Source organism: Rattus norvegicus, chromosome 1 (genome assembly GCF_036323735.1).
Source record: "Rattus norvegicus strain BN/NHsdMcwi chromosome 1, GRCr8, whole genome shotgun sequence".
Lineage (NCBI taxonomy): Eukaryota > Metazoa > Chordata > Mammalia > Rodentia > Muridae > Rattus > Rattus norvegicus.
This window is the reverse complement of record NC_086019.1, coordinates 119,470,304-119,485,546: the sequence shown is the minus strand read 5'-3', so window position 1 is coordinate 119,485,546 and position 15,243 is coordinate 119,470,304. Positions and strand designations below refer to the sequence as shown.

At 41.5% G+C, this 15,243-nt stretch overlaps 8 non-coding genes across 8 annotated transcripts; all 8 read left to right on the top strand.

Annotated features, from left to right (window-relative positions):
- Positions 1-793: 793 nt before the first annotated feature.
- LOC134485339 (small nucleolar RNA SNORD115) lies at positions 794-871 on the top strand. Its single transcript, XR_010063378.1, has one exon. It is a non-coding gene; the product is annotated as a small nucleolar RNA SNORD115 (small nucleolar RNA).
- Positions 872-2,632: 1,761 nt separating this feature from the next.
- On the top strand, positions 2,633-2,710 carry LOC134485338 (small nucleolar RNA SNORD115). Its single transcript, XR_010063377.1, has one exon. It is a non-coding gene; the product is annotated as a small nucleolar RNA SNORD115 (small nucleolar RNA).
- Positions 2,711-4,471: 1,761 nt separating this feature from the next.
- Positions 4,472-4,549, top strand: LOC134485337 (small nucleolar RNA SNORD115). The gene has a single exon (XR_010063376.1). It is a non-coding gene; the product is annotated as a small nucleolar RNA SNORD115 (small nucleolar RNA).
- A 1,760-nt stretch (positions 4,550-6,309) lies between these two features.
- Positions 6,310-6,387, top strand: LOC134485336 (small nucleolar RNA SNORD115). The gene has a single exon (XR_010063375.1). It is a non-coding gene; the product is annotated as a small nucleolar RNA SNORD115 (small nucleolar RNA).
- Positions 6,388-8,148: 1,761 nt separating this feature from the next.
- Positions 8,149-8,226, top strand: LOC134485335 (small nucleolar RNA SNORD115). Its single transcript, XR_010063374.1, has one exon. It is a non-coding gene; the product is annotated as a small nucleolar RNA SNORD115 (small nucleolar RNA).
- A 1,760-nt stretch (positions 8,227-9,986) lies between these two features.
- Positions 9,987-10,064, top strand: LOC134485383 (small nucleolar RNA SNORD115). The gene has a single exon (XR_010063422.1). It is a non-coding gene; the product is annotated as a small nucleolar RNA SNORD115 (small nucleolar RNA).
- Positions 10,065-11,825: 1,761 nt separating this feature from the next.
- LOC134485334 (small nucleolar RNA SNORD115) lies at positions 11,826-11,903 on the top strand. Its single transcript, XR_010063373.1, has one exon. It is a non-coding gene; the product is annotated as a small nucleolar RNA SNORD115 (small nucleolar RNA).
- Positions 11,904-13,663: 1,760 nt separating this feature from the next.
- Positions 13,664-13,741, top strand: LOC134485381 (small nucleolar RNA SNORD115). Its single transcript, XR_010063420.1, has one exon. It is a non-coding gene; the product is annotated as a small nucleolar RNA SNORD115 (small nucleolar RNA).
- Positions 13,742-15,243: the final 1,502 nt, after the last annotated feature.

Sequence of the window (15,243 nt, the reverse complement as noted above, 5' to 3'; positions counted from 1 at the left end):
TGGGATACTTGCAAACACCAACTGATCTAGTCACACGAATTTTGGTCACATTCTGAGTTTCATCACATGGCAATCACTGAGTGCTAACGCTCAGGGATTCATGGCCAAAATACCTGTTGCTTTCTTCTGGGCAACAGATTCTCTTCAGCATTCACTTACCAGCTGTGGGAACTGATTGTTACCATGCAGTATGGAAATGGGGAGGGATGAACATAGCCTAGCACATAAAATCTGAAATGCACAAGTCTCATGAAAATTTGATTAAAGTATACGTAACTGTTCGTGTATTGTCCTTCCAATATTACTCAGGTAAATTCACCTTTGCCTTGGTTTCTGACAATGTTTAGCAATTGAAAGATTTGATCGGTGTATATGACAAAGAGCATGTGTCATCCCCTTCATCAATGATTTGGTTTTGGGTACCTATTGACCTATTGATCGCTTAGAGAAGTAACTTTCCATGTGTTGGGAATGTCAGCATGGAAGTGGATGTTGCAAGAGTGATTCTGCTAAGTGGCATCATACATTAGACTTCTTAAACAGCCTCCTTAAAATTAATATGATTGTATGAACTGAAGGGATACAATTGCCCTCACATCTTGCTCTTTCCTTTTTAGAGAGGACAGTCTTGAAATTCAAGCTAGGTCTACCCTTATTCCACACAAGAGCGCCTTGCCCTTGTACCCTCTGCACTTGCAAGTGAGGATTCAAATTCTGAGGCAGTGTTGGCAGCCAAGGTAAGCAATGGTGCAGGTGAAATTACATTATTGACAGTTGTGTCCTACCTGTGTCTGGGTCAATGATGACAACAGAAAGTCAAGAACAGAATGATGACATAAAAATCATGCTCAATAGGATTACGCTGAGGCCCAACCAGGGAGCCAGGGTAACAAGCACTACTTAGTCTCTTTGAGGACCACTTGCGGGACTCATCTGAGCTGCTCTGATGACCTTGTGCTCTTTTCCCTCTGTGGGAACCTGGACAATCTTAGTGCAACTGTGCTGGCAAACACTGCCTGCCAACTAGCACCTAATCTCATAATCTGCTTGTGTGCAAGTCTGCAACACCAACCCTGTCATCATTACCCTCTCTGCTCTGATGTCTTGCAGTCACCTGGCATCACCCCTGCGGTCCAGTGGATCACTATTCCCAGGTGAGTGAAATGATCACGATTAATGGAGTGAAATTCCTATAAGATATTCCTCAGTATTTTGACCAATAATTTCAGCCCATCAAAGGTTTCTTAATTAAAAATAATGCAATCCCAGTCAGAAATGAATTTCACTTCTCAGTATGTTTTGTCCCTTTGAACTGCACTATTAAAAATGTAGAGAAGTTCCTTTCTACCTGTAGTTCATACAGCCATAAAATTGAATATCTTGGAAGAGATCCTAGATGATACTATCTACACAAATGGAGGGATCTGGAATATGAATATACCTTTTGAATTTGGAGAAATTTCAGTCCACACACAGGCTCACAAATCAAAGCTGGTGCACAGAGATGGATTTCCAATGGCAAGGGGAACCCAGGAATAAGACTTTAGTTTAGAGATGAAGAAATTGGCGATAAATTTTCTGCATCAAAAGACACTCCGAGAATTATTGCCCCAAAGGGAGCTTCGCGAAATTTTTCACGAAACTCTCAGGCCACAGGGAACCTAGCCAGTAGGGTAGATTGAAGTTGAAGGTGTGGCTTTGGCTACCAATTCCCTTCTATGTGTCATCACACAGCTTCATTCTTGATCTTACTAAAATTTACTTCAGTATTCATCAGAAAACAAATGCTATCAAGGAGATGGTTTCTGGAGCTCTTGGGACAGAGGAACGTGATGTCAATGGGATACTTGCAAACACCAACTGATCTAGTCACACGAATTTTGGTCACATTCTGAGTTTCATCACATGACAATCACTGAGTGCTAACGCTCAGGGATTCATGGCCAAAATACCTGTTGCTTTCTTCTGGGCAACAGATTCTCTTCAGCATTCACTTACCAGCTGTGGGAACTGATTGTTACCATGCAGTATGGAAATGGGGAGGAATGAACATAGCCTAGCACATAAAATCTGAAATGCACAAGTCTCATGAAAATTGGATTAAAGTATACGTAACTGTTCGTGTATTGTCCTTCCAATATTACTCAGGTAAATTCACCTTTGCCTTGGTTTCTGACAATGTTTAGCAATTGAAAGATTTGATCGGTGTATATGACAAAGAGCATGTGTCATCCCCTTCATCAATGATTTGGTTTTGGGTACCTATTGACCTATTGATCGCTTAGGGAAGTAACTTTCCATGTGTTGGGAATGTCAGCATGGAAGTGGATGTTGCAAGAGTGATTCTGCTAAGTGGCATCATACATTAGACTTCTTAAACAGCCTCCTTAAAATTAATATGATTGTATGAACTGAAGGGATACAATTGCCCTCACATCTTGCTCTTTCCTTTTTAGAGAGGACAGTCTTCAAATTCAAGCTAGGTCTACCCTTATTCCACACAAGAGCGCTGTGCCCTTGTACCCTCTGCACTTGCAAGTGAGGATTCAAATTCTGAGGCAGTGTTGGCAGCCAAGGTAAGCAATGGTGCAGGTGAAATTACATTATTGACAGTTGTGTCCTACCTGTGTCTGGGTCAATGATGACAACAGAAAGTCAAGAACAGAATGATGACATAAAAATCATGCTCAATAGGATTACGCTGAGGCCCAACCAGGGAGCCAGGGTAACAAGCACTACTTAGTCTCTTTGAGGACCACTTGCGGGACTCATCTGAGCTGCTCTGATGACCTTGTGCTCTTTTCCCTCTGTGGGAACCTGGACAATCTTAGTGCAACTGTGCTGGCAAACACTGCCTGCCAACTAGCACCTAATCTCATAATCTGCTTGTGTGCAAGTCTGCAACACCAACCCTGTCATCATTACCCTCTCTGCTCTGATGTCTTGCAGTCACCTGGCATCACCCCTGCGGTCCAGTGGATCACTATTCCCAGGTGAGTGAAATGATCACGATTAATGGATTGAAATTCCTATAAGATATTCCTCAGTATTTTGACCAATAATTTCAGCCCATCAAAGGTTTCTTAATTAAAAATAATGCAATCCCAGTCAGAAATGAATTTCACTTCTCACTATGTTTTGTCCCTTTGAACTGCACTATTAAAAATGTAGAGAAGTTCCTTTCTACCTGTAGTTCATACAGCCATAAAATTGAATATCTTGGAAGAGATCCTAGATGATACTATCTACACAAATGGAGGGATCTGGAATATGAATATACCTTTTGAATTTGGAGAAATTTCAGTCCACACACAGGCTCACAAATCAAAGCTGGTGCACAGAGATGGATTTCCAATGGCAAGGGGAACCCAGGAATAAGACTTTAGTTTAGAGATGAAGAAATTGGCGATAAATTTTCTGCATCAAAAGACACTCCGAGAATTATTGCCCCAAAGGGAGCTTCGCGAAATTTTTCAGGAAACTCTCAGGCCACAGGGAACCTAGCCAGTAGGGTAGATTGAAGTTGAAGGTGTGGCTTTGGCTACCAATTCCCTTCTATGTGTCATCACACAGCTTCATTCTTGATCTTACTAAAATTTACTTCAGTATTCATCAGAAAACAAATGCTATCAAGGAGATGGTTTCTGGAGCTCTTGGGACAGAGGAACGTGATGTCAATGGGATACTTGCAAACACCAACTGATCTAGTCACACGAATTTTGGTCACATTCTGAGTTTCATCACATGGCAATCACTGAGTGCTAACGCTCAGGGATTCATGGCCAAAATACCTGTTGCTTTCTTCTGGGCAACAGATTCTCTTCAGCATTCACTTACCAGCTGTGGGAACTGATTGTTACCATGCAGTATGGAAATGGGGAGGAATGAACATAGCCTAGCACATAAAATCTGAAATGCACAAGTCTCATGAAAATTTGATTAAAGTATACGTAACTGTTCGTGTATTGTCCTTCCAATATTACTCAGGTAAATTCACCTTTGCCTTGGTTTCTGACAATGTTTAGCAATTGAAAGATTTGATCGGTGTATATGACAAAGAGCATGTGTCATCCCCTTCATCAATGATTTGGTTTTGGGTACCTATTGACCTATTGATCGCTTAGGGAAGTAACTTTCCATGTGTTGGGAATGTCAGCATGGAAGTGGATGTTGCAAGAGGGATTCTGCTAAGTGGCATCATACATTAGACTTCTTAAACAGCCTCCTTAAAATTAATATGATTGTATGAACTGAAGGGATACAATTGCCATCACATCTTGCTCTTTCCTTTTTACAGAGGACAGTCTTCAAATTCAAGCTAGGTCTACCCTTATTGCACACAAGAGCGCTGTGCCCTTGTACCCTCTGCACTTGCAAGTGAGGATTCAAATTCTGAGGCAGTGTTGGCAGCCAAGGTAAGCAATGGTGCATGTGAAATTACATTATTGACAGTTGTGTCCTACCTGTGTCTGGGTCAATGATGACAACAGAAAGTCAAGAACAGAATGATGACATAAAAATCATGCTCAATAGGATTACGCTGAGGCCCAACCAGGGAGCCAGGGTAGCAAGCACTACTTAGTCTCTTTGAGGACCACTTGCGGGACTCATCTGAGCTGCTCTGATGACCTTGTGCTCTTTTCCCTCTGTGGGAACCTGGACAATCTTAGTGCAACTGTGCTGGCAAACACTGCCTGCCAACTAGCACCTAATCTCATAATCTGCTTGTGTGCAAGTCTGCAACACCAACCCTGTCATCATTACCCTCTCTGCTCTGATGTCTTGCAGTCACCTGGCATCACCCCTGCGGTCCAGTGGATCACTATTCCCAGGTGAGTGAAATGATCACGATTAATGGATTGAAATTCCTATAAGATATTCCTCAGTATTTTGACCAATAATTTCAGCCCATCAAAGGTTTCTTAATTAAAAGTAATGCAATCCCAGTCAGAAATGAATTTCACTTCTCAGTATGTTTTGTCCCTTTGAACTGCACTATTAAAAATGTAGAGAAGTTCCTTTCTACCTGTAGTTCATACAGCCATAAAATTGAATATCTTGGAAGAGATCCTAGATGATACTATCTACACAAATGGAGGGATCTGGAATATGAATATACCTTTTGAATTTGGAGAAATTTCAGTCCACACACAGGCTCACAAATCAAAGCTGGTGCACAGAGATGGATTTCCAATGGCAAGGGGAACCCAGGAATAAGACTTTAGTTTAGAGATGAAGAAATTGGCCATAAATTTTCTGCATCAAAAGACACTCCGAGAATTATTGCCCCAAAGGGAGCTTCGCAAATTTTTCACGAAACTCTCAGGCCACAGGGAACCTAGCCAGTAGGGTAGATTGAAGTTGAAGGTGTGGCTTTGGCTACCAATTCCCTTCTATGTGTCATCACACAGCTTCATTCTTGATCTTACTAAAATTTACTTCAGTATTCATCAGAAAACAAATGCTATCAAGGAGATGGTTTCTGGAGCTCTTGGGACAGAGGAACGTGATGTCAATGGGATACTTGCAAACACCAACTGATCTAGTCACACGAATTTTGGTCACATTCTGAGTTTCATCACATGGCAATCACTGAGTGCTAACGCTCAGGGATTCATGGCCAAAATACCTGTTGCTTTCTTCTGGGCAACAGATTCTCTTCAGCATTCACTTACCAGCTGTGGGAACTGATTGTTACCATGCAGTATGGAAATGGGGAGGAATGAACATAGCCTAGCACATAAAATCTGAAATGCACAAGTCTCATGAAAATTGGATTAAAGTATACGTAACTGTTCGTGTATTGTCCTTCCAATATTACTCAGGTAAATTCACCTTTGCCTTGGTTTCTGACAATGTTTAGCAATTGAAAGATTTGATCGGTGTATATGACAAAGAGCATGTGTCATCCCCTTCATCAATGATTTGGTTTTGGGTACCTATTGACCTATTGATCGCTTAGGGAAGTAACTTTCCATGTGTTGGGAATGTCAGCATGGAAGTGGATGTTGCAAGAGTGATTCTGCTAAGTGGCATCATACATTAGACTTCTTAAACAGCCTCCTTAAAATTAATATGATTGTATGAACTGAAGGGATACAATTGCCCTCACATCTTGCTCTTTCCTTTTTAGAGAGGACAGTCTTCAAATTCAAGCTAGGTCTACCCTTATTCCACACAAGAGCGCTGTGCCCTTGTACCCTCTGCACTTGCAAGTGAGGATTCAAATTCTGAGGCAGTGTTGGCAGCCAAGGTAAGCAATGGTGCAGGTGAAATTACATTATTGACAGTTGTGTCCTACCTGTGTCTGGGTCAATGATGACAACAGAAAGTCAAGAACAGAATGATGACATAAAAATCATGCTCAATAGGATTACGCTGAGGCCCAACCAGGGAGCCAGGGTAACAAGCACTACTTAGTCTCTTTGAGGACCACTTGCGGGACTCATCTGAGCTGCTCTGATGACCTTGTGCTCTTTTCCCTCTGTGGGAACCTGGACAATCTTAGTGCAACTGTGCTGGCAAACACTGCCTGCCAACTAGCACCTAATCTCATAATCTGCTTGTGTGCAAGTCTGCAACACCAACCCTGTCATCATTACCCTCTCTGCTCTGATGTCTTGCAGTCACCTGGCATCACCCCTGCGGTCCAGTGGATCACTATTCCCAGGTGAGTGAAATGATCACGATTAATGGATTGAAATTCCTGTAAGATATTCCTCAGTATTTTGACCAATAATTTCAGCCCATCAAAGGTTTCTTAATTAAAAATAATGCAAACCCAGTCAGAAATGAATTTCACTTCTCAGTATGTTTTGTCCCTTTGAACTGCACTATTAAAAATGTAGAGAAGTTCCTTTCTACCTGTAGTTCATACAGCCATAAAATTGAATATCTTGGAAGAGATCCTAGATGATACTATCTACACAAATGGAGGGATCTGGAATATGAATATACCTTTTGAATTTGGAGAAATTTCAGTCCACACACAGGCTCACAAATCAAAGCTGGTGCACAGAGATGGATTTCCAATGGCAAGGGGAACCCAGGAATAAGACTTTAGTTTAGAGATGAAGAAATTGGCGATAAATTTTCTGCATCAAAAGACACTCCGAGAATTATTGCCCCAAAGGGAGCTTCGCAAATTTTTCACGAAACTCTCAGGCCACAGGGAACCTAGCCAGTAGGGTAGATTGAAGTTGAAGGTGTGGCTTTGGCTACCAATTCCCTTCTATGTGTCATCACACAGCTTCATTCTTGATCTTACTAAAATTTACTTCAGTATTCATCAGAAAACAAATGCTATCAAGGAGATGGTTTCTGGAGCTCTTGGGACAGAGGAACGTGATGTCAATGGGATACTTGCAAACACCAACTGATCTAGTCACACGAATTTTGGTCACATTCTGAGTTTCATCACATGGCAATCACTGAGTGCTAACGCTCAGGGATTCATGGCCAAAATACCTGTTGCTTTCTTCTGGGCAACAGATTCTCTTCAGCATTCACTTACCAGCTGTGGGAACTGATTGTTACCATGCAGTATGGAAATGGGGAGGAATGAACATAGCCTAGCACATAAAATCTGAAATGCACAAGTCTCATGAAAATTTTTTTTAAAGTATACGTAACTGTTCGTGTATTGTCCTTCCAATATTACTCAGGTAAATTCACCTTTGCCTTGGTTTCTGACAATGTTTAGCAATTGAAAGATTTGATCGGTGTATATGACAAAGAGCATGTGTCATCCCCTTCATCAATGATTTGGTTTTGGGTACCTATTGACCTATTGATCGCTTAGAGAAGTAACTTTCCATGTGTTGGGAATGTCAGCATGGAAGTGGATGTTGCAAGAGTGATTCTGCTAAGTGGCATCATACATTAGACTTCTTAAACAGCCTCCTTAAAATTAATATGATTGTATGAACTGAAGGGATACAATTGCCCTCACATCTTGCTCTTTCCTTTTTAGAGAGGACAGTCTTGAAATTCAAGCTAGGTCTACCCTTATTCCACACAAGAGCGCTGTGCCCTTGTACCCTCTGCACTTGCAAGTGAGGATTCAAATTCTGAGGCAGTGTTGGCAGCCAAGGTAAGCAATGGTGCAGGTGAAATTACATTATTGACAGTTGTGTCCTACCTGTGTCTGGGTCAATGATGACAACAGAAAGTCAAGAACAGAATGATGACATAAAAATCATGCTCAATAGGATTACGCTGAGGCCCAACCAGGGAGCCAGGGTAACAAGCACTACTTAGTCTCTTTGAGGACCACTTGCGGGACTCATCTGAGCTGCTCTGATGACCTTGTGCTCTTTTCCCTCTGTGGGAACCTGGACAATCTTAGTGCAACTGTGCTGGCAAACACTGCCTGCCAACTAGCACCTAATCTCATAATCTGCTTGTGTGCAAGTCTGCAACACCAACCCTGTCATCATTACCCTCTCTGCTCTGATGTCTTGCAGTCACCTGGCATCACCCCTGCGGTCCAGTGGATCACTATTCCCAGGTGAGTGAAATGATCACGATTAATGGATTGAAATTCCTATAAGATATTCCTCAGTATTTTGACCAATAATTTCAGCCCATCAAAGGTTTCTTAATTAAAAATAATGCAATCCCAGTCAGAAATGAATTTCACTTCTCAGTATGTTTTGTCCCTTTGAACTGCACTATTAAAAATGTAGAGAAGTTCCTTTCTACCTGTAGTTCATACAGCCATAAAATTGAATATCTTGGAAGAGATCCTAGATGATACTATCTACACAAATGGAGGGATCTGGAATATGAATATACCTTTTGAATTTGGAGAAATTTCAGTCCACACACAGGCTCACAAATCAAAGCTGGTGCACAGAGATGGATTTCCAATGGCAAGGGGAACCCAGGAATAAGACTTTAGTTTAGAGATGAAGAAATTGGCGATAAATTTTCTGCATCAAAAGACACTCCAAGAATTATTGCCCCAAAGGGAGCTTCGCGAAATTTTTCACGAAACTCTCAGGCCACAGGGAACCTAGCCAGTAGGGTAGATTGAAGTTGAAGGTGTGGATTTGGCTACCAATTCCCTTCTATGTGTCATCACACAGCTTCATTCTTGATCTTACTAAAATTTACTTCAGTATTCATCAGAAAACAAATGCTATCAAGGAGATGGTTTCTGGAGCTCTTGGGACAGAGGAACGTGATGTCAATGGGATACTTGCAAACACCAACTGATCTAGTCACACGAATTTTGGTCACATTCTGAGTTTCATCACATGGCAATCACTGAGTGCTAATGCTCAGGGATTCATGGTCAAAATACTTGTTGCTTTCCTCTGGGCAACAGATTCTCTTCAGCATTCACTTACCGGCTGTGGGAACTGATTGTTACCATACAGTACAGAAATGGGGAAGAATGAACATAGCCTAGCACATAAGTCTGAAATGCACAAGTCTCATGAAAATTTGATTAAAGTATACGTAACTGTTCGTGTATTGTCCTTCCAATATTACTCAGGTAAATTCACCTTTGCCTTGGTTTCTGACAATGTTTAGCAATTGAAAGATTTGATCGGTGTATATGATCAAGAGCATGTGTCATCCCCTTCATCAATGATTTGGTTTTGGGTACCTATTGACCTATTGATCGCTTAGGGAAGTAACTTTCCATGTGTTGGGAATGTCAGCATGGAAGTGGATGTTGCAAGAGTGATTCTGCTAAGTGGCATCATACATTAGACTTCTTAAACAGCCTCCTTAAAATTAATATGATTGTATGAACTGAAGGGATACAATTGCCGTCACATCTTGCTCTTTCCTTTTTAGAGAGGACAGTCTTCAAATTCAAGCTAGGTCTACCCTTATTCCACACAAGAGCGCTGTGCCCTTGTACCCTCTGCACTTGCAAGTGAGGATTCAAATTCTGAGGCAGTGTTGGCAGCCAAGGTAAGCCATGGTGCAGGTGAAATTACATTATTGACAGTTGTGTCCTACCTGTGTCTGGGTCAATGATGACAACAGAAAGTCAAGAACAGAATGATGACATAAAAATCATGCTCAATCGGATTACGCTGAGGCCCAACCAGGGAGCCAGGGTAACAAGCACTACTTAGTCTCTTTGAGGACCACTTGCGGGACTCATCTGAGCTGCTCTGATGACCTTGTGCTCTTTCCCCTCTGTGGGAACCTGGACAATCTTAGTGCAACTGTGCTGGCAAACACTGCCTGCCAACTAGCACCTAATCTCATAATCTGCTTGTGTGCAAGTCTGCAACACCAACCCTGTCATCATTACCCTCTCTGCTCTGATGTCTTGCAGTCACCTGGCATCACCCCTGCGGTCCAGTGGATCACTATTCCCAGGTGAGTGAAATGATCACGATTAATGGATTGAAATTCCTATAAGATATTCCTCAGTATTTTGACCAATAATTTCAGCCCATCAAAGGTTTCTTAATTAAAAATAATGCAATCCCAGTCAGAAATGAATTTCACTTCTCAGTATGTTTTGTCCCTTTGAACTGCACTATTAAAAATGTAGAGAAATTCCTTTCTACCTGTAGTTCATACAGCCATAAAATTGAATATCTTGGAAGAGATCCTAGATGATACTATCTACACAAATGGAGGGATCTGGAATATGAATATACCTTTTGAATTTGGAGAAATTTCAGTCCACACACAGGCTCACAAATCAAAGCTGGTGCACAGAGATGGATTTCCAATGGCAAGGGGAACCCAGGAATAAGACTTTAGTTTAGAGATGAAGAAATTGGCGATAAATTTTCTGCATCAAAAGACACTCCAAGAATTATTGCCCCAAAGGGAGCTTCGCGAAATTTTTCACGAAACTCTCAGGCTACAGGGAACCTAGCCAGTAGGGTAGATTGAAGTTGAAGGTGTGGCTTTGGCTACCAATTCCCTTCTATGTGTCATCACACAGCTTCATTCTTGAAATTACTAAAATTTACTTCAGTATTCATCAGAAAACAAATGCTATCAAGGAGATGGTTTCTGGAGCTCTTGGTACAGAGGAACGTGATGTCAATGGGATAATTGCAAACACCAACTGATCTAGTCACACGAATTTTGGTCACATTCTGAGTTTCATCACATGGCAATCACTGAGTGCTAACGCTCAGGGATTCATGGCCAAAATACCTGTTGCTTTCTTCTGGGCAACAGATTCTCTTCAGCATTCACTTACCAGCTGTGGGAACTGATTGTTACCATGCAGTATGGAAATGGGGAGGAATGAACATAGCCTAGCACATAAAATCTGAAATGCACAAGTCTCATGAAAATTTGATTAAAGTATACGTAACTGTTCGTGTATTGTCCTTCCAATATTACTCAGGTAAATTCACCTTTGCCTTGGTTTCTTACAATGTTTAGCAATTGAAAGATTTGATCGGTGTATATGATCAAGAGCATGTGTCATCCCCTTCATCAATGATTTGGTTTTGGGTACCTATTGACCTATTGATCGCTTAGGGAAGTAACTTTCCATGTGTTGGGAATGTCAGCATGGAAGTGGATGTTGCAAGAGGGATTCTGCTAAGTGGCATCATACATTAGACTTCTTAAACAGCCTCCTTAAAATTAATATGATTGTATGAACTGAAGGGATACAATTGCCCTCACATCTTGCTCTTTCCTTTTTAGAGAGGACAGTCTTCAAATTCAAGCTAGGTCTACCCTTATTCCACACAAGAGCGCTGTGCCCTTGTACCCTCTGCACTTGCAAGTGAGGATTCAAATTCTGAGGCAGTGTTGGCAGCCAAGGTAAGCCATGGTGCAGGTGAAATTACATTATTGACAGTTGTGTCCTACCTGTGTCTGGGTCAATGATGACAACAGAAAGTCAAGAACAGAATGATGACATAAAAATCATGCTCAATAGGATTACGCTGAGGCCCAACCAGGGAGCCAGCGTAACAACACTACTTAGTCTCTTTGAGGACCACTTGCGGGACTCATCTGAGCTGCTCTGATGACCTTGTGCTCTTTTCCCTCTGTGGGAACCTGGACAATCTTAGTGCAACTGTGCTGGCAAACACTGCCTGCCAACTAGCACCTAATCTCATAATCTGCTTGTGTGCAAGTCTGCAACACCAACCCTGTCATCATTACCCTCTCTGCTCTGATGTCTTGCAGTCACCTGGCATCACCCCTGCGGTCCAGTGGATCACTATTCCCAGGTGAGTGAAATGATCACGATTAATGGATTGAAATTCCTATAAGATATTCCTCAGTATTTTGACCAATAATTTCAGCCCATCAAAGGTTTCTTAATTAAAAATAATGCAATCCCAGTCAGAAATGAATTTCACTTCTCAGTATGTTTTGTCCCTTTGAACTGCACTATTAAAAATGTAGAGAAGTTCCTTTCTACCTGTAGTTCATACAGCCATAAAATTGAATATCTTGGAAGAGATCCTAGATGATACTATCTACACAAATGGAGGGATCTGGAATATGAATATACCTTTTGAATTTGGAGAAATTTCAGTCCACACACAGGCTCACAAATCAAAGCTGGTGCACAGAGATGGATTTCCAATGGCAAGGGGAACCCAGGAATAAGACTTTAGTTTAGAGATGAAGAAATTGGCGATAAATTTTCTGCATCAAAAGACACTCCAAGAATTATTGCCCCAAAGGGAGCTTCGCGAAATTTTTCACGAAACTCTCAGGCCACAGGGAACCTAGCCAGTAGGGTAGATTGAAGTTGAAGGTGTGGCTTTGGCTACCAATTCCCTTCTATGTGTCATCACACAGCTTCATTCTTGATCTTACTAAAATTTACTTCAGTATTCATCAGAAAACAAATGCTATCAAGGAGATGGTTTCTGGAGCTCTTGGGACAGAGGAACATGATGTCAATGGGATACTTGCAAACACCAACTGATGTAGTCACACGAATTTTGGTCACATTCTGAGTTTCATCACATGGCAATCACTGAGTGCTAACGCTCAGGGATTCATGGCCAAAATACCTGTTGCTTTCTTCTGGGCAACAGATTCTCTTCAGCATTCACTTACCAGCTGTGGGAACTGATTGTTACCATGCAGTATGGAAATGGGGAGGAATGAACATAGCCTAGCACATAAAATCTGAAATGCACAAGTCTCATGAAAATTGGATTAAAGTATACGTAACTGTTCGTGTATTGTCCTTCCAATATTACTCAGGTAAATTCACCTTTGTCTTGGTTTCTGACAATGTTTAGCAATTGAAAGATTTGATCGGTGTATATGACAAAGAGCATGTGTCATCCCCTTCATCAATGATTTGGTTTTGGGTACCTATTGACCTATTGATCGCTTAGGGAAGTAACTTTCCATGTGTTGGGAATGTCAGCATGGAAGTGGATGTTGCAAGAGTGATTCTGCTAAGTGGCATCATACATTAGACTTCTTAAACAGCCTCCTTAAAATTAATATGATTGTATGAACTGAAGGGATACAATTGCCCTCACATCTTGCTCTTTCCTTTTTAGAGAGGACAGTCTTCAAATTCAAGCTAGGTCTACCCTTATTCCACACAAGAGCGCTGTGCCCTTGTACCCTCTGCACTTGCAAGTGAGGATTCAAATTCTGAGGCAGTGTTGGCAGCCAAGGTAAGCAATGGTGCAGGTGAAATTACATTATTGACAGTTGTGTCCTACCTGTGTCTGGGTCAATGATGACAACAGAAAGTCAAGAACAGAATGATGACATAAAAATCATGCTCAGTAGGATTACGCTGAGGCCCAACCAGGGAGCCAGGGTAACAACACTACTTAGTCTCTTTGAGGACCACTTGCGGGACTCATCTGAGCTGCTCTGATGACCTTGTGCTCTTTTCCCTCTGTGGGAACCTGGACAATCTTAGTGCAACTGTGCTGGCAAACACTGCCTGCCAACTAGCACCTAATCTCATAATCTGCTTGTGTGCAAGTCTGCAACACCAACCCTGTCATCATTACCCTCTCTGCTCTGATGTCTTGCAGTCACCTGGCATCACCCCTGCGGTCCAGTGGATCACTATTCCCAGGTGAGTGAAATGATCACGATTAATGGAGTGAAATTCCTATAAGATATTCCTCAGTATTTTGACCAATAATTTCAGCCCATCAAAGGTTTCTTAATTAAAAATAATGCAATCCCAGTCAGAAATGAATTTCACTTCTCAGTATGTTTTGTCCCTTTGAACTGCACTATTAAAAATGTAGAGAAATTCCTTTCTACCTGTAGTTCATACAGCCATAAAATTGAATATCTTGGAAGAGATCCTAGATGATACTATCTACACAAATGGAGGGATCTGGAATATGAATATACCTTTTGAATTTGGAGAAATTTCAGTCCACACACAGGCTCACAAATCAAAGCTGGTGCACAGAGATGGATTTCCAATGGCAAGAAGAACCCAGGAATAAGACTTTAGTTTAGAGATGAAGAAATTGGCGATAAATTTTCTGCATCAAAAGACACTCCAAGAATTATTGCCCCAAAGGGAGCTTCGCGAAATTTTTCACGAAACTCTCAGGCCACAGGGAACCTAGCCAGTAGGGTAGATTGAAGTTGAAGGTGTGGATTTGGCTACCAATTCCCTTCTATGTGTCATCACACAGCTTCATTCTTGATCTTACTAAAATTTACTTCAGTATTCATCAGAAAACAAATGCTATCAAGGAGATGGTTTCTGGAGCTCTTGGGACAGAGGAACGTGATGTCAATGGGATACTTGCAAACACCAACTGATCTAGTCACACGAATTTTGGTCACATTCTGAGTTTCATCACATGGCAATCACTGAGTGCTAATGCTCAGGGATTCATGGTCAAAATACTTGTTGCTTTCCTCTGGGCAACAGATTCTCTTCAGCATTCACTTACCGGCTGTGGGAACTGATTGTTACCATACAGTACAGAAATGGGGAAGAATGAACATAGCCTAGCACATAAGTCTGAAATGCACAAGTCTCATGAAAATTTGATTAAAGTATACGTAACTGTTCGTGTATTGTCCTTCCAATATTACTCAGGTAAATTCACCTTTGCCTTGGTTTCTGACAATGTTTAGCAATTGAAAGATTTGATCGGTGTATATGACAAAGAGCATGTGTCATCCCCTTCATCAATGATTTGGTTTTGTGTACCTATTGACCTATTGATCGCTTAGGGAAGTAACTTTCCATGTGTTGGGAATGTCAGCATGGAAGTGGATGTTGCAAGAGGGATTCTGCTAAGTGGCATCATACATTAGACTTCT